Raw genomic sequence first — 13,073 nt, forward strand, 5'->3', positions numbered from 1 at the left:
GCCATCAACTGAGTCGAGACCTCGGGAGCGACCACTTCAAAGTCCAATCGCTCCATATCTAGCCATAGGGGTATTTGCTGGGTAACATCACAAGTGAGGTTCTTCGCCGACTTCCTACTCAGCGCATCCGCACCATATTTGCCTTCCCGGGGTGGTAGAGGATATCAACATCATAATCCTTTAACAGCTCCAACCACCGCCGCTGACGCATGTTGAGCTCCTTCTGTGTGAATAGTTACTTCAAGCTCTTGTGGTCGGTATAAATCTCACAATGGGCACCGTATAGGTAGTGCCTCCACAACTTCAAGGCAAAAATCACCGCCGCTAGCTCCAAATCATGAATGGGGTAGTTCTTTTCATAGCTCTTCAGCTGACGAGATGCATAAGCGATCACTTTCCCGTTTTGCATCAATACACACCCCAATCCAAGATAGGAGGCATGACTGTAGACCACGAAGTCTTCGCCCTGCACCGGTAGAGCGAGCACCGGAGTCGAAGTCAATCTCTGCTTCAACTCTTTAAAACTCCGGTCGCATTCTTCGCTCCAAACAAACTTGGTGCCTTTCTAAGTCAGGCGAGTAAGTGGAATCACTATCTTGGAAAAGCCTTCCACAAACCGCCTATAATAGCCCGCCAAGCCCACGAAGCTTCGAACCTCCGTGACATTCGTCGGGCGCGGCCAATCCTTGATTGCCTCAACTTTCCTCCGGTCTACAAAAACTCCACCCGCGGAAATCACATGCCCTAAGAAGGCGACCTCGCGGAGCCAGAAGTCACACTTCTTCAGTTTAGCATATAGCTTCTGTCACGCCCCGGGACCGATGCCGATTTGGCCCGACCCGAGCACGTCAAACAGACGCCGAACGGACAGAGTTTCCCCTATCCGCCCAAGGCTCATCACGTGTACATTTTCAATAAGAAGTGCACTAGCGGAAACATACACAAACGGCTTACACGAGGGTAAGCAATAGCCATTAGTGAAAGAAAAAGGAAACTAAACATTCACAAGTAATATGAGTCATTTTAGATCATACACATTGCATTCATCTAATAATTTTACCGAATTCTTCATTCATTACATCATTTCATCATTTTCTTTCTTACATCACATTTGCATCAAAATAAGCTTTACATTCTTTTCTTTACATCACTAGTCATCAAATACAAAAGATGAACATGGGGTAGCTACTAACAAAATGTAACCCAACTTTGGTGGCCTCTGACTAAGGCGCGATTCCTTTACCTCGGTCGCTCGCCGGCTCGCTCGGTCCCGGCTCTGTGGAAATAGTGGGGTGAGAACTACAACAAAGTTTCCGTGGGTTCGGCCCCAAGATCACTGAGCCATTTCCCACATAGACTAATCCAGGCATAATAGGAAAGGATAAGTAAGCCTTAGTATACACATCATATAACATGATGCTAATATGCCTGACAAAAGCAAGATATAGCTCAAACATTGAATAAATGCCTATTATCAGATTTTTTTATTCCTTTTTATTTACTCTTTGTTCTTTATTCTTTAGCATTTGTTCTCTTGCCTTTATCTTTATCGCAGGGCTAAACCGGGGGTTTCGTCCCATTTAGCTTGCTTCACATTAGTCCATTCAATCTGCAGGAACTCACGCAGCTAGGACCGTCCTTACGGGTCCTACTCCAACCGGATCATAACTCCGGACGCAGTGCGCCGAGGGGCGAAGGAACCACCCTCGAGCAAACGAACTATAGCAAGTAGATCAAATAATCCTTAATCAAGGATCTTTTAAGTTCAATCATGACTTACACTAGGCTCTAGTGTTCTTACATATCCTTAGTTGCAACTCATGCAATCAGTTCTTTTAATTCTTTACTCTCGATAAAAATCTAGCATTCTTGCTTCTTATTTCCACATTTACTTTAACCTTAAACATTTATCATTTTATCATTCTTTACTTAATTTTGGTTTTTGACTCACACTAACTCTAGTGTCTCTTTATTTAATTTTTCAAAATGCCTCGATCTATGTTCATTGCGCACTCTGTTCTTTTTTTGCCACTTTGAGTGCTCACATTTTCTCTCATGCATACATGTAGCCTGTTTTGGACTTATTTAGTTCTTCAACCTTTATTATGCCAAGTTTGTGCTCGACAATCATGCCATATCATCGCATTTCTCATTACTGTACCCTAAATATGCAATGCAAAATTTATAGGAACATATGCTCAAGAATCAATTAGGCATAGAGAGAATTCAATGAGTCTTGAAAGCAACCACACCACCTTGTAGGTCTTTTAGTGCTCGACGATTTTCTGGATTTTTAGTCCTTCGTCTACTGCGGGGCAAAACGAAGGCCAACTTAGGCCATTTTGCCCTAACTTTTCATCGACTTTTCGTAACGTTAAATCGGAGCGGCCCCAACGCGTAGAAATACCCCCAATTAGGTTTTTAGATGTGTCAATTGACACTTAGAAACCTTCAGTTGAGCAAAAGCCCCAATTTGGGTGCCGCTAGCTCTAATGTATCATCAACCTTAGGTTTTTGATCTCTTTTGGAAGCAAATATTAGCCTTCATTATCTCTAAATAATCCATAGAACCATTTAGCTATTCCAAAAACCCCTAGAGTTGATTCACCGTTAGGGTGGTCCAAGAACCTACCTATATTTAGCAAACGTAGGTTTTGATCTCTTTAGAAGCAAAAGAAAGTTCAAAAACAATAGAACCCCCCCCCCCGCGCCCCCCCCCCCCCAAAAAACCCCCCCCCCCCCCCCCCCCCCCCCCCCCCCCCCCCCCCCCCTTCCCATTAAAACCATCTCATTAGGTTTTCAAAAACCATTTCTAGGATTTTACTTATTTAGGGTTCAAAGCTTACTCAAGCTTCCTTTCTTCAAGGCTAGAGATGAAGGAGAAAGGAGTTTCATTCACTTCTTCTTCTTTTCTCCCTTTTTACCTCTTCTTTTCTTCTTTCTTGTCTATTTTCTTCTTATCTTTTTGTTTCTAGGAGAGAGAGAGCCGAGAGTAAAGAGTGTGTGAGAGGGTGAAATGAGAAAATATCATTTACCCTCACTAATAACCTTTGGGCTAGCAAAAAATCTATTTAAACCCCTCAACTTTCACCTTAATGCACTGCCCGAACTGGGCAGTTCGCGCAGGCAGAGACCGGTCTCCCCGAGCAGGGACCGGTTCCCGAACGTCCACCCTGCGCAGCCAGAGTCGCTACGCGCGATGCGACCGGTCTCTCTCTGATGGGACCGGTCTCTGGGGGACCGGTCTCTCAGGCAGAGACCGGTTCCCGAGAGCTATCCTTCCAGGACTTAGCCGATTTTTCGGCTGTCTCATTCTGCACGCGTTCGGGGACCGGTCTCTCCCACCAGGGACCGGTCCCCGAGAGCTGAAAATCTGCAGTTTTGCAGAACTTGATTCTTTAGCTCTCGAAAACCTTCCACAACTCACTTTTGATCCTTTTAACACCTTCGGACTTTTCGAAATGTTCCATCCTCGCACTTTGGTCAATTTGACTAAAGTTCGACATTTATTTGCCGAATTTTCGGTATATTACAGCTTCTCCTCCCGAAGGACTTGAAGCACCATTCTGAGATGCTCGGCATGTTCCTCGTCACTGCGAGAATGGATCAATATGCTGCCTATGAAGACCACGACAAATCGATCCAAATACTCTCTGAAGACACGGTTCATTAAATCCATAAATACCGCTGGAGCATTCGTGAGCCCAAATGGCATGACCGTGAATTTGTAATGTCCATACCGCGTGCGGAACGCGGTCTTCTGCTCATCCTCCGGCTTGATCTTCAGCTGGTGATAGCCGGATTACAAATCTATCTTCGAGTACACACACGACCCTTGCAACTGATCGAACAAGTCATCGATTCGGGGTAGTGGGTACTTGTTCTTGATCGTGACTCTGTTCAACTCTCGATAATCCACACAGAGTCGAAACGATCCATCCTTCTTCCGTACAAACAACACCGGGGCTCCCCACGGTGATACACTTGGCTGGATAAATTGCTTGTCGAGGAGGTCTTGCAATTGACTCCTCAACTCCTTCAATTCCGCCGGCGCCATTCGGTACAGAGCCTTCGAGATCGGTGCGGTACCGGGAACCAAGTCTATAACGAACTCAATCTCCCGATCCGGTGGTATCCCCGAATACATCCGGGAACTCCCGCACCACCGATAGCTCCTCTAACGTTGGAGCTACTCGCTCCACTTCCACAATAGTCGCCAAAAATGTCATGCAACGCTGTTAACCAATTTCTTTGCTCTCGTCGCCGACACCGTCGCGACGAAGCACGAGCTTTGACAAGCCCGATATGTGAACTCCTCTTGTCCTGGCTCACGGAACGTGATCACCCTGCTCTTGCAGTCGATCGTTGCATGATATTTCGAGAGCCAGTCCATGCCCAGAATGACGTCATAAGCCTCAAGCTTCATGAGTTCCAGTGTCCGGATAGGCATAATCCAGTCGCCTATTTGTACGGGACACGACGCACACTCCGAGTAAGTGTTAAACGTTGACCCAGGGCCCTCCACTCGCCACTTGTCACTCGCCTCTATGAGAATGTCATGCATGCATGCGAATGATCTACTTATGAATGAATGCGTGGCTCCTGTATCAAATAAAGCCCTGGAACGAACTCCATTAATCAAAACCATATCTGCCACAAGGCGATGCTCCTCCGCCTCCGCAGGTTCCTCAGCCTGGACCTGAGCAGGGAACACCCGTCCGCTCGGGGCCGATCGCATCACTTCAGGTTGACGCTGCATCATCGCGCGTCCAGTCGACGTGGCCATCGGTGGAACTCCTCCATAGTGAGCCGGAATCGCCGGCGCCAATGCAATCGATGGGGCAGGTAAGGCTCCTCCTCCCGGGCAGTCCCAAATGAAGTGCCCCGGTTGCCCACACTTGTAGCACTTGCCTCGGCCTTGCTCACAGCGCGAGACCAGGTGGTCTCCGCCGCATACAATGCATCGCCGCGCTCCACCGCCCTTCTGTTGAGTGCGCGGATACTTCGGGGGTTTCTTGTAACGTGTGAATGATATGGATCCCAAGGATCTAAAAGGTAAGTAACACCTAGAGGGGGGTGAATAGGTGTAAAAACGGCAAACTCAAAAATCTCGATGCAAATAAAGAAAAGTAGCGGAAAATAAAAATAGCACACCGAGAATTTAACGTGGGAAAACTCCAAACGGAGTGAAAAACCCACGGGACCGATCACACGAAGAAAATCCACTAAGAAAACTTGAGTACAAGTGATTTTGACAAAAATACACGACTCAATTTACCGAATTCCCGTTGATGGAGATCTTCGCCGGTCCTCGATCGATAGGAATCCTCCAACCGATNACCGAGAATTTAACGTGGGAAAACTCCAAACGGAGTGAAAAACCCACGGGACCGATCACACGAAGAAAATCCACTAAGAAAACTTGAGTACAAGTGATTTTGACAAAAATACACGACTCAATTTACCGAATTCCCGTTGATGGAGATCTTCGCCGGTCCTCGATCGATAGGAATCCTCCAACCGATCCTGCTGCAACTCCTTGCAACGTCAACGCCTCAACTCCTCGAAGCGTCCACCGAATCCTCGACTTCACGCGAGATCCACGCGCCAAACCTCCTTCCGGAGCTTGTAGAATCGAAGATTTGTGGTGATTTAATCTTTGAATCCCATAAGCTATGAGGGTTTGTGTAATACACTGGACTTTCGCAAATTGCGGAGTTCGAGTATGTGGAATGGTGTGTGGATCACTCCTACATGTTCTAAAAGGTTAGAACAAGTTTTTGGATAAGTTAGAGGATGATTGGAATGCTAAAAGTAAGAAAGTGCATTGATTGGGCGAAATCAGCCTTTTCTGCTTGGTGTACCGGTACAGCCATTATGGTGTACCGGTACACAATGCAGAAACGTGGCAGCTTGGGTAGTTTGGTCTTTTCACATCTTGATCTCATCCATATGAAGCCAGCACGACTTCTGGAGCTCAGTGGAGGTTGCTGAGGCTCAGAGCACCCTTCTTCTTCATCTCTCTCTCTCTCTAGGGTTTTTCTCTCTCTACATCGAATTCGCCGATTTTGCTCGTTTTCGTCGCCGCGCGCGTTCTTCGCTGGTTGCGAGTGTCGCAGCACCTTTGTGCACGTGCAAGAGAGCGTTTTGGAGGGAATTTCGCAGCCTGGACCAGTGAGGTGCTGGTTGGAAGCCTGAGAAGGTAAACGACTTGATTTTTCCGTTATCGACGTTCTATTCGTCGATTTGAGTAGCGATTTCAGATTTTTGCTCTTGGCTGTTCTAAACTGAGAATTCAGCTATTATTAATGAGTTAATTAGCTGTGAATTAACCTTCTTAGACCTGGGATAAGCTACTTTGAAGCTTAATTGGAATATTTAGCCATTTATGAAGCTAAAATCGGAACTTAATGCACTAAGTTGTGCGAATTGATGCAAATTGGGATTTTTTCTTCGCAGCAGGTCTTCGAGCCTCGTTGAGCTGAACTTGTACCTTTTGAAGCTGGTTTGGGAGGTATTCTAACCTGAGGTAAGCAGGGATTTTAGTTAGAAACTGAATTCGCAAGATTTCGACTATTATAGCTTATAATCGACTATATTGATGTCGTCTCGAAATTGTTCGCAGCGAGAGGGTGTTTGACCCTTGGACCGCCTTCGTCTGGTCTTGGAGGACCTTCTGGAAGCTTAACGTGAGGTATTGAACTAGTCCCAAAACAGGGATTTAAAGAGTTACTTTGTACTAAGTGGAATTTAGGTCGAAATCGGACATTTCGGCCGTAGATTTAATCCGATCTTGACGTTCGTTTTTCAGCAGCATTGGGGCTTCGTTGAGCCGTTGTGGGACTTCTTGTGGATAATCGGAGCCTAGTACTAGGTGGGTCGGACCTAACCAGAGCAAGTGAAGCTCCCCTATGTTCTATATGTACTATAGAATTGATACAGTTGTATGTTTTTGTGATTGATACAGAATTTGAGACGAGTCACTATATTATAGTGTTGATATGTATACATTGATTGAATAGAACCTCTATGAAGTAGAGAGTACTTATGCATAAGTGTCTTTATGCCTATGTTTATGTTCATATTTAGTTAAGATAACTAATGGACATACTAATGATGCTTTAGTAGAGTAGAGAACAATGATATTCTCGTGACTTTGTAGAGAACCATGACATTCTCTTGACTCTAACATAGGGAACTATGACATGCTCATGACTATGTTGATAGTGCCATACTAGTGGAAAGATTATAATGCTATGTGATTTAGCTTTACCCTTACATGTTTACAATCTAGTGGATACTAGCTTTTGTTACTATTTGTGTATTGATATTCCGATCAGAGGATCGAGGGTTCTGAACTTTGTATGTGAAAATATGAAAATTGAGACATGTGGATAATGGACTTTGCTTGCTTGCCATCGTGCTCATTCGCACACGCTTGTGAGGGTAGCTCCCTACAAGCCGGCACTCCGGAGTTGGCCTACGCGACAGTTGCTCGCCCGTGCGGGATTGGGTGCCGAAGTGGATTGCCGTGGGGAGTGTATACTACCACGGGGCCATTAGGCGCGGCGCAAGCTGGACTACCTTGAGTAGATCCCTGTGAATGAAAGAAAAATGCTAAAGGAAATTGGACAGTAATGAATAATTACCAGTTACAGTGTACAGTAGTTACTTACACACTTATGCTATGTTTATGCTTATAGTAGTAGCCATGCTTCTATCATTCAGTTGATTCATTACTGTTGATGCTATGATCACATGTTGTTTACATGTTCATTATTTGTTAACATTGGCTTATGAATTGTTAGCATTGAAAATATATCATGCAAATTACTGCTTTTATTTCCATTCTGTACATCTCGAGCCTAGTGGTGTAATTCGCCGAGGCTGGCGGCTTACCCACTGGGAACTATTGTTAATAGTTCTCACGCCCTTTTGGTGGTTGTTTTTACAGAGCTTGTTACAGGAGAGGCTAGGGATCGTGGCAAGGGAGTCGCGCCTAGCTAGGGACTACTAGGAGCGTGCTAGTCGATCACCTTGGTACTCGGGCTACGGCCGAGGGTGATGTCCATATATATATAGAGAGACCACCATTGTATCTATTCTTTTTGTACACCCGTGATGTATATTTACTTTCGGGGTTGAGATTATAGTAGTGTTACTTCTCCTTTTTGTTGAGATCCTGGATTGTATACTCGTTGTATATCGACTTGTATTTTGCTCTGATATCAGGATAGGACTTCTTGTTTTACTTCCTATCGACTTGCTTCTTGTAGACGCCTTATATACTGCAGGTGTATGGCGGATCTGTGCACGTGCCGGATATGCTTCCGCTGGTATCCGGGCGTGACAGTTTGTCTTCCAATCAAACATCGACTTGATTCTCGAATAAGATCTCAAGTAAAATCGAAGAACCAAGCCGATTGTTGATTTTTCGAAACTTGTTATGTGAATAGAAGCATTGAAATGGAAAAAACAAGTTTCTAGGGTTTAGAATCAGTAAATATTCAAAGCCTTAGGTTTTTAGATGACCCTCATAGCTTATTTATATGTTTAGAAGACTTAGAAGTAGACTAGGATTACAAAAAGTCCTTTTTAAAAAACTGTGTCGTCCTCAGAGACCGGTCCTCTTGAGGAGACCGATCTGTCAGAGACCGGTCTCTCAAGTGAGGAACCGGTCCCTCGCTGCATGTTCAAAAACACAATGTTCGGGAACCGGTCTCTCAAGCTCGAGACCGATCCCTCGCTGCGCGACAGAATTACCAAGGTTCGGGAACCGGTCTCTCATCTCAGGGGACCGGTTGCATCAGAACTCACACAGTGAGGACCTTAGGGGAACCGGTCTCTCCAACTCAGGGACCGGTCCCAGAACACAGAAAAGTTCAGTAAAATAGTTTTAAAGCAATCTAAGCCTTCTGAACTTATTCTAGTTAAGTATCTTCACCACAAATGATCTTTTCTTCATACCTTAGGTGCCGAATTATACGAATGAATCTTTGTTCTTCAATTTGGATCTTTTCTTCAAAACTTCCGCGATCAACTCTTCAAGACTCCAATCTACTTTACGAAATTCGCCAACCTATAAAATCCTTAACAATCTCCCCCTTTGGTGATTTCGTGACAAAATATACTACAAAGCTCATACACAACTCAGAAACAATAAAAAGAAGATCATCGCAATCACCGAACGACAATCTCCAACATGATCGATCCAATAAACGAAAATTACAATTTTCATAACCTTAATACAGACCCTATGACTTAGGCGGCATGGAGTCTTGAAGTCTTGAATTATTCCTGCAAAAACATTCTCAAAACATAATCAAAAATCAGGTATACTTATCAAGATCAAACATAAACGTTAAACTAAACAAAGTATCAAGTCATAGTTCATAGTCAAGCACCTAAGCCAACATCAAATCTAAATTTACACAACTAACACAACCAAAGTTCATCAAAACAAAAAACAAAATGCATCAATGCATCATCTTCATCAAGAAAACCATCATATCATCATCATCAAAGTGCATCATCTTCATCAAGAAAACCATCATATCATCATCATCAAAGTGCATCATCATCATCAAGAAAACCATCATATCATCTCCCCTTTTTTGTCAGAAAGTGCCAAAATGACAAAAGGAGGAACCCCGCAACATCTAATCTGAAACATCCCCTGGAGGTAAATCCGCTCGGCAACACCCTAACTTGTCAAAAATCATATTTAATAACCGCTTCATCTTGCTCACATCCTTCCGAATCGCAGCTTGCTCCGCAGACAATTTCTGAAGCTCTTCAGATAACTGTTGTTGCTTACGATACATAGAGGAAACTGAGATATCTTCCTCGGAAATGTCCATAGAAGGACGGGAAGACGTAGCAGTAGCAGGAGGTGGAGCAGCAGGAGGGGAAGAAGCACGCTGAGACGGGGTACGAAGCTGCACCGAGGACTTCACAAATGTCCTCTCATTGATCCGACCCAAACTGTGCTCATAAGATGAACACTTGGCATCCACGTCATGAAGTCGCAGAATCCTCATGATTATCAATGGAAATGGCAGCCTTTCATTTTGTCCAGAAGTCTTGATGTCCTTTGCCATTCTCCGCCAGATCAGAAACGGAATATTCATGTTAATATTTTTGGCACTTACAATATCTGGTCTACCCAAAAGATACATGTACAGAATGCGATCCCATCTCAAAATCTTCGTGTTTGCGAGAGGCAAAATGTTGTAGCAAACCACGAAGTTTAAAAACCGGTACTCCATTTTGAAATCTTTGGACATAACCATAATGCCGTTTGATTTAGTACCCGGCATGCAAATAGTGTTCACGACACGGTTCCAATCGCGAAGTGAATCAAACCCGGCCTGTAGATATTCCACCCCCTCGGTTCTTGCTTCCATTCCTAGCACAGACGCTATCGTATCGGGAGTGATTGATAAGTCAACACCACGTACGGAAGTAGTGAATACGTACGGGCCTCCGTCAGAGTCACTCAAGTGACCTGCTCTCATATAGAATTCTCTAATCAACTCCAAACAGAACCCAGTGTGTTCTGGAAAATCACAAATCTGATGAAGATTTCCCTTTTCAAATAAATCCTGAAATCCCGGCACACAGCTAATGATACTGGCAACTCCAACATCGCGCTCACCAATACAATGCTTCGACGAGTACATTGACCGTTGAGCAGATGGAACATCCTGTAGACTGTGACGCGGAGGCTCAGAACCTTGTTCTCTAATGTCAACACCTCCAGACTTGTGACGACCGGTACGTTCAGTTGCCTTTCCTTTGCCTTTATCCACGGCTTTTCCTTTTCCCTTTCCTTTCCCTGTATCCTTATCTTTAGCTAACACCTCTGGAACAAAAGCCTCCCAATCCGGCTCGTCCTCCTCAGAGTCGTCGCCTGGAGCATATTCGCTCTCTTTATCTTCGGGTTGATACTCAACCGGCCATTTAGCTTTGGATCGTTGTCGTTTGCTTCCGTGACCACCCCTAGCCATAAGTACCACAAGCACAAGAATCCACGAGTACATTTTCAAAGAAACCCCTGTTAAACATAATTAATTTTAACCATGAAACATCAGAACACACATTTTGTTTTAATACCAAAAATTTTCAGCAAATTGATATATAAATGCTAGATAATCCTAGGGGCCTCAAAATCATGAGAAACAAGAACAAATCATGCACCAAAAACAGTCAAAAACAAATTTTCACAGAAATTTTTAAAAAAATTTTGATCATGAAAAACCTATAAAAAAAATGAACCAAAAAGATGAAGAAATGCAAGAAAAGATGAAAACATCAGTTCTAAGAACAAGATCGAAACATAAACATGCATAAACAGCAAGATCTCTAGAACAATCATAAAAAATCTGAATCAAAACACATTTTTGGAGTATATGACACAAAAGCAACAAAATCCGAAAATCATACCTAAAATCAGTGCAAATCGAAGAAGATCGGGAGTAATCCCACTCTGGAAACAAGAGAGGAGTAAGGTAGAACGCAGGGAACAACAAAAAAAAAATTTGAAGCAGTAAAAAAAATATAACGCGAAAAGCCCTTTATCGGGTCTGGCGGAGGGACCGGTCTCTCCTGCCTGGGACCGGTCCCAAAGCCTGAAATTTTCAAAAAATTTTAAATAAAGCCCGAAAAATCCAGAACAATTATAAGTTATTCCATAATTTTCAACCAACAAAAAGAACCAATTTTCATCTCCAACAACTTCAAATAAAAATTCATAAATAAATTTTGAAAAAATCAAGTTCAAGGATACTAAATTTGGCAAAATTGTTGACTCGAAAATCAATGACAATTCTAGATACATATAAAATAAAATTCTTCACATCATGCAAGACCTAGGAATTAATTGTATCAATTTATCATCATATTTGTTAAAGAAAATGTATAAATAATTCTCAGAATCGTGAAATTAAGATAATATTTTCAAATTGAGTTATGCATAATATTCAAGACAGGAGTGGCTCTTTGAGCATCTTTTTATTAACATTCCACCTTATATCACCTACATGATGTAAAGCTCTTTGAGCATTTTTCTTTTATATATTTTTTTTAAAAGTACTTTCCTTTTGTCTTATGGAGATACTTTATCAACATATGGTAGCTGCACACACTGACCGGATGACCGGGGTGGTAGCTCTTTCCTCCATGTGGTGGTAGTTTTCACATTCCCAGCAGGGATGTAACTCTTTCCACATCTTGAATTTCAAAAATTTTCATAACCAAAATCGGAAAGACTCCCCCTAAATTAGTGCAACTCTCAAGTCAAAAATATTATTGCAATTTCAAAATCAGAGAAAGAGTTATTCATCTGATAACGAATAATCAAATAAACAATTGCAACATTCAAAGTTCAAAGCATGAGGTGTTGAATTTGATTCAGTATGCTAAACAGAATTTCAATGAATTGATCGTTCAAAAATTAAGACAAAAGAGAATAGCCTTGACAGTGATCAATCAAAAATTAAATATGAAATAATTAAAATCACAGACCAATTCATCTCCCAAAACAGCAACATTACTCAAGAAACTCAAACATCTATCAAGCACCGGAAACCATGCAAGTAAAAATGCAACATGCACATGATCTATGGCCCAATAGAATATATCTAGATTGAAGGATTCATACCAATTGCCTTTCTTAAATGCAGAAAACGCTTTTGATCCAAAGGTTTTGTTAAAATATCTGCAAGTTGATTTTCAGTCGAAATATATTCAACTTGTAAAATGTTTGATTCAACCAGTTCTCTTAAAAAGTGATATCTTAGTTCAATATGTTTTGTTCGAGAATGTAAAACAGGGTTTTTAGAAATATTAATTGCACTTGTGTTGTCACACAGAATAGTAAAAGTGGTGGAAGGGATCTGATAGTCGCTTAGTAAACTCTTCATCCAGATCAATTGAGTAGAGCAACTTCCGGCCGCAATGTATTCAGCTTCTGCAGTGGAAAGTGCAATACAATTTTGTTTCTTACTGTACAAGAAGCCAAAACGTGGTCAATGTAAAACAAGCTCCACTATACTTTCCGATCAATCTTCCTC

General features: G+C 42.7%; 1 long non-coding RNA gene across 2 annotated transcripts; it reads left to right on the top strand.

Annotated features, from left to right (window-relative positions):
• Positions 1-5,731: 5,731 nt before the first annotated feature.
• On the top strand, positions 5,732-6,702 carry LOC109703911. Of its 2 annotated transcripts, XR_002214055.1 has the most exons (4): positions 5,732-5,766; positions 5,959-6,202; positions 6,463-6,529; positions 6,626-6,702. It is a non-coding gene; the product is annotated as an uncharacterized LOC109703911 (long non-coding RNA). The 2 variants fall into 2 exon arrangements; XR_002214054.1 differs by lacking the exon at positions 5,732-5,766 and having other exon boundaries at positions 5,903-6,202.
• The last annotated feature ends 6,371 nt before the right edge of the window (positions 6,703-13,073 follow it).

This window comes from Ananas comosus, unplaced genomic scaffold (assembly GCF_001540865.1).
Source record: "Ananas comosus cultivar F153 unplaced genomic scaffold, ASM154086v1, whole genome shotgun sequence".
Taxonomy (NCBI): Eukaryota; Viridiplantae; Streptophyta; class Magnoliopsida; order Poales; family Bromeliaceae; genus Ananas; species Ananas comosus.